Source organism: Vulpes vulpes, chromosome 4 (assembly GCF_048418805.1).
Source record: "Vulpes vulpes isolate BD-2025 chromosome 4, VulVul3, whole genome shotgun sequence".
NCBI classification, from domain to species: Eukaryota; Metazoa; Chordata; class Mammalia; order Carnivora; family Canidae; genus Vulpes; species Vulpes vulpes.
The window spans coordinates 25,922,350-25,937,046 of NC_132783.1; the positions used below are offsets into that span (position 1 = coordinate 25,922,350).

The 14,697-nt window shown below is 39.6% G+C and overlaps 1 long non-coding RNA gene across 2 annotated transcripts in view; it reads right to left on the reverse strand.

Annotated features, from left to right (window-relative positions):
- The window catches only part of LOC140598557 (uncharacterized), a 36,531-nt gene that overhangs the window by 8,995 nt on the left and 12,839 nt on the right, over positions 1-14,697 (reverse strand). The gene's annotated exons all lie outside the window — the stretch shown is intronic.

Here is a 14,697-nt window from a genome sequence, read left to right on the forward strand (position 1 = left end):
AAGTTCCTCCTGTGATTTCCAAACCCACCCCACAAGCTAAGGCTGTGCCAGTCCATCCAGGGGCCGTAGGGCAGCACTACCTACACAACCCCTCAGGCTCCCACCTACATACCAAATGCTGCATTTTTGTGCACTGTTGATTTTACTCAGATTGGGGACATAGCATTTTTATACTACAAAAGCTTTGGAGTACATTTTTAAGGCTTTTAAAGATAAGCTTTTATTATTCTTCAGGCCACTGGTCTCCTGGGGGCGGGCACATGGCTGTATTATGGTATTAGAGAAAGCCCCATGTTGTAGGGACCCCAGGGCCAGTCAATGTAGTTCCTGTTACAAGCAGCCAAAACTCGTTCATGTTTGGTGAAAAAATGGTACTTAATCTGACTATATGACCATCCGACAGAGTGTTGCTATCTTAGTAAATTTCTGCTAATCCAGAAATGCACTAATATGTCCTAATGTCCCTCGTCTGCACTGCAAAGGATTTAAATGTGACTTGTGATCAGCTTTTGTGTTTCAGAGGATGCTAGGAATTTCTATGTAAAAGCATCACGTCTACGCACTGTGCATTAAGGCCTAGTCTGCTGAGGACCAGGTAATGCCGCAGGCCTGAGATGTGTATTGTAGAAGGAATCCAAGAAAGCCTGGGTGGGCAGAGTTGGTAACAGACCACATACTTGCCTGGTAGGAACCCCCACCGTTTCCATTTCTTTGTAAAATGACGATGCGGGTGGGGGGTGTTTTCAATTTTACCTTTTTCATCTCTTGTGTTCTTTGTGCTTCCCGGCTTGAGGTCCATTAGAACCCCAGAGGCAGGGGATCCCTGGGTGGCGCATCGGTTTGGCGCCTGCCTTTGGCCCAGGGCGCGATCCTGGAGACCCGGGATCGAATCCCACGTCGGGCTCCCGGTGCATGGAGCCTGCTTCTCCCTCTGCCTGTGTCTCTGCCTCTCTCTCTATCTCTCTGTGACTATCATAAATAAATAAAAATTAAAAAAAAAAAGAACCCCGTAGGCAGCCGGATTCTGAGCACTCTGAGGATAGGGAACCACTTCATGTCCCTGAATACCTTTCCGGTGGCCTGAGGCCTGTCTTCTCCGTGTGGAAGCTGCATCGCTCACTTCCCAGGCCAACCACTGCTCCCCTAGTGCACATTTCACGGGCATAAACTCATTACCTAGTCCTGTTCACTGCGGCAAATACTCGCTTCTGTTCCCGCTGAGAAATGTATTCACTTGAAGATGCATGAGAATCCAATCCAGGACTTTAGATAATCCAAAACATGAATCACTCCCATTCAGGTAAATGAGAGTTGACAATATATTCGTGAGAATTTTGTATTTTTAAGGAGAAAAATTTAAAGCAAATTCCTTTAACTCTTTTTTCCTTTTATTATAATGACCAGGTTTTGGTATTTAATTGTCACTGAGAACTATTTTAGAATAAAATTTTGTTCTTCATCTAAAAATTAAAAAAAATAAAAAAGTAAATACCAACCTAAGAAATAATAGACACATCAGTCAGTTGATTATGCATTTAATTAAGAATAATAGTGTGTATAGTTTTGACATAAGTCAGCCATGATAATAATATATTTAATTACTTTTTAGATTCTTGTTAAACAAACTTCCGGGATCCCTGGGTGGCGCAGCGGTTTAGCGCCTGCCTTTGGCCCAGGGCGCGATCCTGGAGACCCAGGATCGAATCCCACGTCGGGCTCCCAGTGCATGGAGCCTGCTTCTCCCTCTGCCTCTCTCTCTCTCTCTCTCTCTCTCTCTGTGACTATCATAAATAAATTAAAATAAAATAAAGTTTAAAAAAAAGAAAAAAAAAACAAACTCCAAAAAAGGGAAGGCCACATTTTAGAACTCCTCTCCTTTTTTTAAATTTATTTTTTATTGGTGTTCAATTTGTAAACATACAGAATAACACCCAGACTCATCCTGTCAAGTGCTCACCTCAGTGCCTGCCACTCAGTCACCCCCACCCCACGCCCACCTCCCCTTCCACCACCCCTAGTTCGTTTCCCAGAGTTAGGAGTTAGAACTCCTCTTCTATTCAACTCTGTACCCTCTTGATGCAATAAAGCACCACAAACAGTGGCCTACAACTCAGTAACTTATCTTCCTTTTTCTTTTCTCCAAGCAGTCTTTTTTTTTTTTTTTTTAGGCACAGGATTTCTTTTATTTTTGATTTTTTTAATAATAAATTTATTTTTTATTGGTGTTGAATTTGCCAACATACAGAATAACACCCAGTGCTCATCCCATCAAGTGCCCCCCTCAGTGCCCAGCACCCAGTCACCGCCCCCCCCCCCGCCCACATCCCCTTCCACCACCCCTAGTTCATTTCCCAGAGTTAGGAGTCTTCATGTTCTGTCTCCCTTCCTGAGCAGTCTTTTTTGGATCATGTGAGATTTCCAAAGAGGGCTAAGGCACAATGAAGGATGACTAAAGTTCTAGGAAACATTTTTCCTAAGGTTCTAAGAAACATTTTTCTTAAGGTTCTGTGAGCTTGTTTCTCAAATTCTCATAATTTAATATACTTAGCTGAATACATCTTTATTGTGCAGGTTACATTCACTGAATTATATAAACTATAAATATAAATCATAAAAATTTATATTACAAGACAAATTTTAAACCTTCTTTTGAATATTTTATTAATTCAATGATGCAATGTAGAACTTCACATTTTATTTTGTATGGCTAAGTAGTGGCTGAATCTTTTATGAGTATCCACTCATGTTACTAGATGGAATAGATTTTTCTTGAATAAAAATCTCCCTAGAAACACAACTTTCCTTCATAAAGAACTAAATCTAGCTAATTCAAGTGTTTTATGTTATGTGCATTAAATTAACTTCACTTTGCAGCTTATTGACTATTTTTATACCAATCATTAAAAAATAATCTAATACTCATCATAAAATATATCCCCAATTAAAAAAAAAAAGGCATTTTCTTCTTTATCTTCCTACACAAAGAAATCCTGTCTGGAAACAAGCAATATGTATGTTTAATTTTAGTTGTCTAGATATTAGATTTAACACTTAAAAGTGTTATATTCTTTTAATTTCCTCTTGTGATAAGTGATGTATTCATGTTATTTGCCTTACTGAATCTAACTCGAATGCCTCTTCTTTTCATCATAGTTTTTAGCAACAAAAGATTGTAAACTTTCTCCTTTTTAGTTTTTACCATATCTCTTCTTAAACCTGTGTATTTAATGCAATGTGGATTAATTTTAGAATACTAATCTTTCATTATTACATTTGTTAAGCATAATTTGAAAGAACCCTGCAGCAAATACCATCTTCCCATGAACCTTAGTCATTTCACTGCTCTATATCCAGGTTTCTGAGTAGTCCAGACAGGACTGCCAGGTTCTTAGTCAATGGGGTATCTTAATCGAAGGCTCTGATTATCTGTGGTAATAACCATAAAAAGATCTATGACCTAACAACAAGATGCTGTTGGCCACACAGTTATGTGGCTCAGAGATAAGCTACTTACACAGTAGACCAAAATGTGTACACACATACCAGTACATACTCAGCAATCCCAGGGTAAAAATGTAACACTTTGCCAGACCAAATACTTCCATGCACATGAACAGCAGACCAGAGTTCAAGTGGAAGAATTTGCTTTCTGTGACTTCCAAGGAAAGAGACATAAGCTTTCTTCCGAATTGAAAAGGCACACTGGACGAGGTGTACTGCATCAGGAGAGAAACGAAAGGGAACAGAGGAGGCCAGATCACCCAGCATTCACTGAGCCCCGACTGCCAGGGTGGGCAGTGAGAAAATAAACATAGCTGTTCTGTGTTCCTCAGTTCAGTTCTTGAGGAACTCAGTTCAGTGACAAAAACACATATATAAGTAAATCATTTCTCTAAGTGGGCCCATGGATATATTACTCTAGATTTCTATTCTAGAGGTATTGGGAAAATCTTAAACAATTCTGCTTCAAATTCACTTAAAATGTTAAATTAGAAATTAAATAGAATTTAATTTTAAATTAGTAATAATAATAACTTTAAATATAAAATCGAAGACTCAGCACTTTTCCTCCCAAAGAAGAATTTCACAGAATTCCTTTTTTAAATTCTATTTCATACTTTCAGTATCACCAATCCTGTTAACAAAGGCCGCAGCGCAGTTAGGAAACAAACACTCTAGCTTCTCCTTGGTTGATGCCTCAGCGGTAGGCTTTACTGCCCTACAAATTATGAAGGTGTAGGCTCACTTAAATGATTTCTAAAGACCCTACCTACTAACATCCAGCATTCCCCATTCGGAAAGGTAGCTGACTGCAGGCACAAGGTTGACTAAGAAACAATCAGCTGGCACAAAACCTGCTTCTCTTAAAAAGCTGAAAGCGGTTTAGCATAATAATAATGATCTTAAACCTATCTCTGAAGCTGCCAAACCACCATATCTAATAAAGGTCTCTGCACAGCACAACAAGATATCTTCCCTACAGGACATTTCTTACATTTATAAAGTCCTAGCAACCTTTCCAAAGAGAAGACAGGCCACCCAGCCATAGCCAGTACGATGGCCCCGGTAAACAATATTCAAGTGGCCTAAGCGAACACATGCTTCCCTGTGCATCCAACTGAGGAGCCCAGGAACAGGGCACTAGGCTGCTGCTGTCTTCATTGGGAGTAGGCCCGTTAGGACTGTCATCCACATAGCACGTTGTTCCTTGAGTGGTGATTATTTACTTAAACGTCTTTGGCATGCTTGGGATTTATACCAGCTACCTTGAGATGTTAGAGAAATAAAACAGACTTTGCTCTGTTTTATATAGAAACAAAACTACAGAGACAAAAACTATACACATGGCAGAGTGGTGATAAAAATACTTGCTAACTTATATGGCACACATAGGGGCCAGGTGTTTTGCTTATGTTATCTTATTTAACTTAATCTTCACAAAATCCAATGAGGTAGGTATTATCATCATTAATTCACAACAGAAACAAGAGTTCCAAGATTATTTTTACCACTATGGAAACAGTGACTAGATTATCTTTTGAACTATAACATGTCCAGTGTTCTGTACAGGCCCTGGCCCACAGCAGATGCTCGAGGGCTATCAGTTGAATGAATGCATCAAGTGTAGTGTTCAGCCAACAAGGGTCAGAAATTAGGCATTTATTGCCTTTCTTAACAGAATCCAAACTGGGCTCAGTTTTGTACAGGCCCTGGCCCACAGCAGATGCTCGAGGGCTATCAGTTGAATGAATGCATCAAGTGAAGTGTTCAGCCAACAAGGGTCAGGGCCAGAAATTAGGCCTTTAAATTGCCTTTCTTAACAGAATCCAAACTGGGCTCAGTTCTGCATTCTTTCTACTTCTATATCAAGTGTTTGTTTTGTCCACTGACTCTAACTTTTCCTCATCCTCCAACAAAGCTAATTTCCCTCACCAAAGGGAAAAAGAGGCTAAAACACATATTGCCTACGCATGACTTTTGTATAAAAGAAAAGAAGGTGCAATGCCTTTGAATGAATTCAGGATGTTTTGAGAACTTAAAAATATCAAGGAACATGAGTTCTAAATAACTCTAAACTATGTATATTCTTAAATGAAACTGTTTGCAAATGTTCAGTAGTTTCAAAACTATCTAAATAGTAAATTCAGAAGCATGGAAGGCTTTTAAAATCTGTGTTTACTCTTTTGCAAATTAACTCTAAGGTATTAGAGCACAGAGGTTTACACGGTGGACAGGGAAGACAAATTACCTGGACTCAGTTCCTATCCAGCTACTCAATGGCTGTGTGGCTCAGGCAAGTTACTTAGATTCTGTATCAGCAACCTCACCTGACAGAGGAGGGGACAATTCTAGTGCCTTCCTCACATATTCATGGTACATATTAAGGTTCTAATACACATGACCACTTATAGGCACATAGTACCTATTCTGTGCTAGCTGCCGTCACCATCATCATTATTAAGGATTAAATGATGTATTTCAAAGTTATCAATCTATACAGCTTAAGGATATTTCTAAAAATAGTCGTTTGACTTGCGGATAATCTCCAATTGAATTAAAATAATATATTTATAAGTAATATAATAATTTAACTTCCTATAGTAATATGTAGCCACAGTAGGGCTAGTACTTAAAATTTCATAGGACCTACTGCTTCTAATTGTACTTATTTTAAACTTTTAACTAAGGAAAGACAAATATGTACTTTACTATAAAATAATCCATTAAAAGATCTCCAAGATATTTAACTGATATTATTATGGTATTACTAAAGAAATCATTAGATAGCTGCTCCCTAATATTCTGTAACAGAGTCTAGAAAAATTATTAAAAAAACTTTTATATAAATCTGATTTAAAAAACAGAAAAGAAACTGAATTAGAGAAAAGTCTTTATAATTTTTGGTATAAATGAAAAATCCAGTTGATTTTTTTTTTTTTGGTTGCTAGGTTGGTGCCCCTGTGATCTGAATGCTGCATCAACAACATTTAATAAGCCCATGGATCTCAATGTCTTCATGACAATGGAGAAAGTCTTGTCTGTGCTTTAGAAGCAATCAAGTTGCTTCTCTCACAGGAATCCACATTTGATCTCTTGGCTTGACCATTTTGAAATATCATGTGTCACCAGAAGACTCCAAGATAAACTGCCTAAGACTACCCATCCTTGCACAAGGCAGAGAAAGGAGAGAAAATAATATGTAATAAAATAGCTCTCCTGCTAATGGGAAAACGAAACTGACATCAGAATTGGGACAAAGCTTTGTTGACATCACAAGTTTGGCTCAATACCTAGTGCTCTCTCAACATATTCAGTCCATCCCTACAACCTGACATCCCTCATGAGGTGTTCCAAAAACCCAGGTTTTCTATATGCTCCTTTTTCTTATAACACCAAGCCACCTTTTCATTTATGTTGATATTATGCTGCAAAAAAGTCCCAGGAAGGGATGCCTGGAACTATGTCTTTAAGAACATGAGATGTAGCACTATATCTAAAATATTCCAAGAATTCAAAGTCTTGACTTTAAATGATGTAATTCTGTACATAAATAATTTTCTATGAAAAGATCAGAAATTTTTAAAAGCCTGTAAAATCTGAGTAGGTCAAATATTTCTTCCAATATTACATTTTTCCTTTGGTGTAAAGAAATTAATACTTAGTAATAAGAATCACCCATTTTTTATGGAGCCTAAGAATTCTTTTGGTTCATTTTAAGCCACATCTTTCACACTTAGAATTTTCTGGTTCAGTTGGAAATACTTTTCAGAAGTCTGAACATACAGTTCAATGAATTGTTCTGAAATGTGTGCATGTGGGAAGAATTTTTTGCTTATGAGATCCTTCAATAATTCATATATTTAAATCATCATTTCCAAAGCAAATCTTCCAAAATCAAATAAATTGCAAAACTACCAGTGAACTAAGTCTCCAAAAAGGAGTTCCAATTCTCTGCCAAAACAGACTTCAAATTCTTAATCCCTTGTCCAAAAAAATTGGACCAACTATTGATGTTTTCCACCAAGCAAGCCACATAGCCACAAATGTTTCTCATTTACTCCAATCCTGGGACATACAGCTCAAACAAGAAATTTCCTGAATACCCCAAATTTCAGATACAATTTGGAATGTAAGTGATTCATAATGTTAAGCAGGAAACATTATGGTCTTCTCCTACCAGCTCGATGTTTCTGGAATGCAACCCTCAGGAGATTATTCCACCGAATCAGAAGGCTGACATCACTGTCAGCCTTGTGACCCATTATAGCTGGGTCCTCTGCTCCCAGCTCAGATGTGATTCTGAACCCTGAACAGTCTGCTGCTCCAGCTAGCATTCAAGGAAAACAGACGTTCCGCCAAGGGAGCGAACAAAGATCCATACTGTGCTCTGTGGCAAGGAACACAGAGTGCACTCGATCCCACTCTAAGGAAAAGCCAAGATAATGTTAAAAGGAATTAAAGACACTGTCATCACTTGTGCACCAAAAGGCTCTCACACTGGCCTCTGAACAGATTGTAATTAATTTGAATATGAAACTTCACAGATCTTCTAGTTTATGAATCCTCTTCCAGTCGCACCCCCACTTCACCTCCTCTTAAATCGAACAATAATTTCTGAGAGTATCAAAGTTGCCAACAGTCATCTTCTGTAGATTCCTACTCTATTTCAAGGAAGGAAGCGCACCTGACATAGCAGAAGACAGGTACGACACTGAATGACCGAATGACCGGGAGAACTGTGTGAGTCTTTGCAACACCGGCTACTAAACAAGAGAGACGTGCAGGTGGTTCCCTTATAAAGAAATACATAAGTAGGGCCTAGAGGAGTGATGTGGGTAAAAGGTGGAGATAAACACTTACCGACATAGTATTCCATTACCTAAAGGGATCATTGCAAGCAAAATATACAGTTAAAGGGAACTCAAAGCTGAGCAGGCAATCCTTTGGGAGTCTGGGCAAACGTAGAGTGTTATCAATGATACAGACATAACCACCAATAGGAAGAAAGGTCACAAACAAAAGGCAGCTGAGCAAAGGTTAGAGTTACTATTTAAGCATAAGGAAAAAATGTAGATTAAACAGAATAACATTCTCTAAAACACAGAATAAAGAAAGAACACAAAACAGTGGATTTGCCTAAAGTAAATTCCATGAGTCTACATGTAGGCTTTTTGATATCAGTAACATTCACAAGGAGACACTTGAACTGAGTTTGTAAATTAAAATTGTGAGGTCATGCTGGAGGTGCTGGAAGAGGACTGCATCAGGAAGCCATAAAAAATACAAAATGCTTGGAAAAAATTAATGTATGCACATTTAAAAATATCAGTTGAAATTTGTGGTTGGATCAACGTATATCCTGAATAACCTAAAAAGTGGCTTGAATATCTCCAGCTGCCAAAAAGATTCTATTTTCCAGCCCAATCTAGCCTTTTGTAAGAGGCATCTCTCATTTATCCAGACAAAAAAAGACAGTAATTACATTGGTTATCCAATGCTTATCTGTATGGAGAAAATATGGTTAGCTAATAACATCAGGAAATGGAATATTCTAGATGACTATCCTTTCTGGTTACTTTAAAAACTAATTCTGTGCATTTTCCCTCTTCTGACTGTGGACTTTACACTCAGAATGGAGTGAAATCAGCATAACTCTCAGCAAATTATTAAATTTACAGTCTTTCGGATCAGAGTAAATGACATGATGTACAATGAAGCTTCTAGAACAATAAACATGGTAAATTCTTTGTTTTTAAAGATTATTAATTTATTTATTAGAGAGAGAGAGAGAGAGTGAGAGAGGCAGACGGAGAAGCAGGCTCCATGCAGGGAGTTTGACATGGGACTTGATCCCGGGTCCCCAGGATCACGCCCTGGGCAGAAAGCAGTGCTAAACCGCTAAGCCACTGGGCCTGCCCGCACATGGTAAATTCTTAAAGAAATATTAGTTTCCTTATTCTTTCCCTTCTCTCTTACTTCTGCCAACCATAGCTTTGCTTTTTTTTTGCAGCTTAGGTACCAGGAGCTGTGCTTTCACATGCAATCAACCAATTTCCCAGTGAATTGCAATGTTTCTTCATTCTGTTAACCATCTGATAAAGGAGTTTTAATTAGAGGACTCCTCTAAAAACTTATTGCTTAACTTTTTCTCATCTTGGCGGAATTTCTGCTGAGGAATCAGCTATGTTCAACTCACAGTTTCTGTCAGAGCCCAATGTAATGTGCAGCACTAGGCAAGGATACAGGGATATGGAATTCAATAAAATACGGTTCCTACTGAGGATGGTTAATTTTATGTATTAACTTGACTGGGCCACAGGATCACCAGATAGTTGTTCAAACATCATTCTGGGTGTTTCTGTGAGGGTGTTCTGGCATGCGATTAACATTTAAATAGATGGACTTGACTAATGCAAATTGTCCTCCAGTGTGGGTGAGCCTCATCCTATCAGTTGAAGACCTGAACAGAACAACAGGGTGATCCTCCTCCACATAAGAGGATTCTCCTGCTTGATGATCTTCAAACTAGAATATCTGCTCTTCCAGCCTAACGGTGTGTAAAGTGGGACACTGGTTCTTCTACGTCAGCCTGTGGCCTCTAGATTCAAAGTGGGACACTTGTTCTGCATATTCTGGACTTGGCCAGCCTCCATAACCACGTGAGCCAATTCCCTGGAATGAATCTTTCGATAGATAGAGATATATATAAATAGATAGACAGAAAGACAGATATCTAGATCCTATCAGTTCTATTTCTCTGGGAAACACTGGCTAATACACTATCCTCGAGAAGCTCAAAATCTAGTCATGAGGATATACCCAAATAAAATTTCTCCATGAAGCCTTTCCCAAGTAATAACACAGAATATTGCACTATGAGCCAAATAAACCATCAAGTAAAGAAACTATCAATAAATGTTCACTGAATGAATCAAAAGTACTTGAAAACAAGATCTGCCAAGGACATTATCAGAGCATGTAATTCATTCCCTCAAGAATTCTCATAAAGAGAATGATCTGGTGTCAATTTACAACTAGATTTAACCCTTTTCTGCATATGCTGAATACATGAGATTTCTCTGCTTTATGAGTTAGTTACTGTTATTTGAAGCAGGTCATTGGGAATAAATTTAAAACAGGGAGTGCAGTTATAAATTGGTTCATTCCTCTCACAGTACATAGTACAAATAAGAAGCAAATAAGCTTCCTTGAATGGCAGCCAAGTTTTTCTGCTCCTGAGATGGTGCCTCATGAACAAAGCGAAGCCAGTTGGAGTGTCGAGGGTTGGTAGCATCCAAAATGTATAGTACTTCTCCCTTACTCCCACGAACCTGAAACATAAAAAGCTGCTGAGTTTGGACATGAAGTTAGTATTAGTCATACTAAACATATCAAGAGTAGGATATGATATTTTCTCATAAGGATACACATTTCTTATTGACAGATGTTGAATAGATGCTGGATTAACATCCATTCTCCCCCTTAAACATACGTACAAATAGAACTTACTATTTTATTTGGCAGATGTCTAGACGACTCACAATTGCAGCAACTCTCAGAGTTGATAGCTCTTTTCTGGTTCAAATTATTTGTTAGTTGGTATATTTTAATAGACGTGTTGCAACTGCAACCACCCAGGGGACAACCATAATTGCAACCTGTCCCCCTTTTCACACTGAAAAGGGGATACTGCTTGGTTCCCACTTGAGGGGGGCAGAGCTGGAGCAATCCTTTCAATTTCACTCTCCACCTGTTTCCTGAATCTTTTCCATATGAGGAGAACTTGCCAATGAAACCAGTAGAATCTGACATCCACTGAGCCACATTTTCACATTTCTAAATAGTAGATAAATAAAATAGGTTCCATTTTGTCTTTTCATGGCCTGCTCATGGCTTGTTGAGGTCAGTGCGCCCTCTGTCTTTTGTTTCATGCCATAAGGCTTCCTGGTCAGACCCACTCAACATTCAGTTGGAGGGAGAGAGGTAACTGCCAAAGGAGTGGGTAGCTCATTTTACATTCTGGAAACCAAGTTGCTTCAAATCAAGCTTCTCCAAGGCCCCCACGCTGTAGGTTATCAGGCGGTGCTCAGTTTAATAATGGAAAAATCAATCTCCATCCAACTCACTGTGTGTTTAAATTCCAGTGGAATCCAGGGGAGGAGGAAAGGAGTGAGTGATCAGCACTTCAGATCTCTAATACCAAGTAACACAAATATAAGAATATAAATTCACCTTTGCAGACTTGGGGTGGGGATAAACAAATTCTACATCTCCAAAACTTCATTTAATAAAATAAAGCACCACGAGCCTAATAATGTCTGAATTTCCCAATGATCCATTTGGACAATCATGCATTCACTGGACATAATTCACTGAGTCCCTACCATGTGCCAGGTACAACTTAAGGCACTATGAATCTTTCAGTGAACAAGACAGCTGGAACTGGACATCGTTGCAGCACTTAAGAACAAACAAGCATAGGATATCACTTCAGGGAAAGGTAAGAGCTGTGAAGACAACTCAAGCAGAGCAGAAGGAGGCAGAGTGAGGGGAGCTGAGCAATCTCAGAAGAGATGATACAGCCTCTCTGACCTGAGAGGAGCTCTAAAGAAGGTAGGGACTGGCCAGTGGCCAGTGGAGGGCTGGAGACAGAGTGCTCCTACCCAGAGAGAACAGCACATAGAAGGCAATTAGAAAGGCCCCGGGAGTGGCACAGAAGCAACCAAGAAAATGAGGGGCAGGGACATCAAACAAACTGCACAGGTCCAGCCACATACTGATGTACAGACTAGGAAGCCATCTGCAGAGGTCAAGTTACCTCCAAAAGACTGTTACATCAAAACATCTGCTACATGAGCTCCAAACACTGATATGTCAAGATTTTAGCATATATTGTCCAGAAAAAATGCAGTTTTCCTGTTCTGTCTTTATACCATTCACTGCCATGTGTCTCAAACAATTCCTGTTTTCTTAAATGCCAAAGGATCCTCAATAATCATTTAAAAATCTTGCTGACAAAATGCGAGACCTCCATGAGAAGCAGAAATTTAATTTTTGATATTGTAACTGCTAAAAGAAGAACTCAGGACTATAAACACCTACTATTTATATCTCATATGTTTAGGTGAGAAGCCATGGGAATTTGTAACTTCTCACTAGGAAAGCTCATACTGAGATCTCCTTTGGGAGGCACTTGAAAACTGTGCTATGTTGCTGCTTACCCCTCACTGCCCATTGGGTAACGTCAAAAGTGTCCAGAAAGACTGCTGGGATACATAGAAAGAACTCTCCATGCCCCTCCTCAAAGAGGACATCAACTCACTGTTCTTTAAGGACAGTGAATAAATCATTAAATAAGTCACGTTAGATAATTGGGTATGAAGTCTCCTTTCCCGGTTCCTCTGTAGCTACAGTAACAAAACTGTTTACCTTGACAAAGAGCTAAATGAAGCAGAATGAGCAGCAATGCCATTAGATTCTTGAAACAAAAATTTTCTTAGAATCAGATTTTAAAATCTGCGACTGTTTTGCAGAAGGGAGACTGAAGCAGTGGAAGGAACACCCTAAGGCACGGTCCCCAGTCTTTAAAGGGAAATGATGGGGAGAGGAGCAGAGGCAAGGCTGGTGATAAATAAGCTACACATTAAAATCCTGGGAAGAGGCATGCCTGGGTGGCGCAGCGGTTTGGCGCCTGCCTTTGGCCCAGGGCGCGATCCTGGAGACCCGGGATCGAATCCCACATCAGGCTCCCGGTGCATGGAGCCTGCTTCTCCCTCTGCCTATGTCTCTGCCTCTCTCTCTATCTCTGTGACTATCATCAATAAATAAAAATTTAAAAAAAAATCCTGGGAAGACAATGGCCTCCTTTGTAGTTTCTAAGACCTTGGGGTGGGCAGATCAAATGCCTCAGGTGTAGAACATGCTCTCTCCCCTTCCACCCCTACCCCAAGGTAACCCCTAGACTCATTATAATGTATTTGCATAATGGCTACAACTCTCTATCCCCCCCCCCACGGAGAAGGCTGCCAAACCTCAGAGGGTCAAACTCTTACTCCCAACTTGTGGGAGGAGTTTCCCAAATGACTGGAGGCAGCCTCCATTAAGAGACCACCTCACTGCAGATCACAGCTCCTCCCAGCCCAGAGAGGCCCAGTAATACCCAATTCCAGAACAACCTAGGGGCCGGTTCCACCTCTCAGAACCTGCCTATTCTCCCACCTTGAAAGTGCACTTTTTTTGCTTTAACGAACCGCTTTGCATTTACTACATTCTTTCTGGCTATCTTTATTGGAGTGCAGATCCCCACATAAATCTTCTGGGGAATCCAAGGACTGAGACCTCCATTTACACAAACAGACACTCTCTTCCAGAACACCATTACTGTTGGAATCCACACAATCCAACTTTTTTTTTTTTTATGTAGGGAAACCCCAATGGCTCTGTCAGGGACATATCTCCGTTGGAGAGGACAGCACTACTCACAGAAACTACCTCTGAGTCATACATTGGCTGCCCAGTAGGAAGTACAATATACATCAGATGTGTCTGACATTTGGAATTCTTTCTTCAAAGATGTGAAATGTAACAAAGATTTCTCTGTGACTTATTAGAGTAAGGACACTCGGCCAGGGGCATCGTTGGCTCTTTGTATATTTCAGCTTTTTCCCAGGCCCTTTGCCTCCAACCAGGTCCAGGTATTCAGTATTAGTGACTTATTTCCGGTCCATTAGATGTATTCACTCTGGTTGTCTGTAACCATCTCACACCACATCACAGCTTAGGAGACAAGCACCATTTAATTTTATATTAAACTTCTGATGAAACCTGTCCCTTTCAATACATCCATTTTACATATCGATTCAGGATTACTTATATTCTCATAGCAACAAGATCATAGACAGCAGTGTACTGTAGAGTTGCTTACATATTCATAGCTGAGATACTTCTTTTTGTTCATTAACAGAACCACTATTTATTTTATTCAAAACACCCTGAACCAAATGACTTCTGAGTTCCTCTCTGCAGGCTACCTGTTCCCTCCAACTCTGAAGTGCCTTGTTCCCCTTCCCAGTCTTAACACTTCCCTGAAGCTGTAAGATCATCTGCTCATGTGATTTGTATCTTCCCACCCTACCCACAGCATTCCCCTCTTGAAATATCTAAGAGACATTCAAAGATAATCTAAGCCATCCTTCC